Genomic DNA, 298 nt, shown 5'->3' on the forward strand with positions numbered 1-298 from the left:
TTCTTCTCCCCCCCCCGCCGCTGCTACCTCTACTACTTCAAGGGGCCGCAGGAGGCGCTGCCCCTTGGGCGCATCGACATCGCCTCCGCCTGCTTCAGCTACCATCAGCCCGAGGCCGGCGCCGCCGCGGGAGACGAGGGCGCCGCCTTCGAGGTGCACGGCCCCAACGGCGCCGTCGCCGTGCTCAAGGTAGGCCCGGGGGCGGGCGCCCGTCCGCCTTCCCCGCGGGGCGGGACCCGTCCCCCGTCCCCTCAGCGCTGGGGCCGGCTGGGCGGGGGCGGGGGGGGGGCGCCGGGGG

General features: G+C 78.2%; 1 protein-coding gene across 5 annotated transcripts in view; it reads left to right on the top strand.

Annotated features, from left to right (window-relative positions):
* Positions 1–298, top strand: part of TBC1D2B (TBC1 domain family, member 2B) — a 37131-nt gene that overhangs the window by 1389 nt on the left and 35444 nt on the right. Inside the window, exon 1 of one of the 5 annotated variants that reach the window (XM_010571680.1) lies at positions 7–189. The exons of the other annotated variants lie outside the window; for them this stretch is intronic. The gene's annotated coding sequence lies outside the window, so the exon portion shown is untranslated. Of the gene's footprint in view, positions 1–6; positions 190–298 lie in introns of those variants that run through there. 5 annotated transcript variants of the gene reach the window in all.

The sequence above is a fragment of the Haliaeetus leucocephalus genome, unplaced genomic scaffold, assembly GCF_000737465.1.
Source record: "Haliaeetus leucocephalus isolate CR32 unplaced genomic scaffold, Haliaeetus_leucocephalus-4.0 Scaffold339, whole genome shotgun sequence".
Taxonomy (NCBI): domain Eukaryota; kingdom Metazoa; phylum Chordata; class Aves; order Accipitriformes; family Accipitridae; genus Haliaeetus; species Haliaeetus leucocephalus.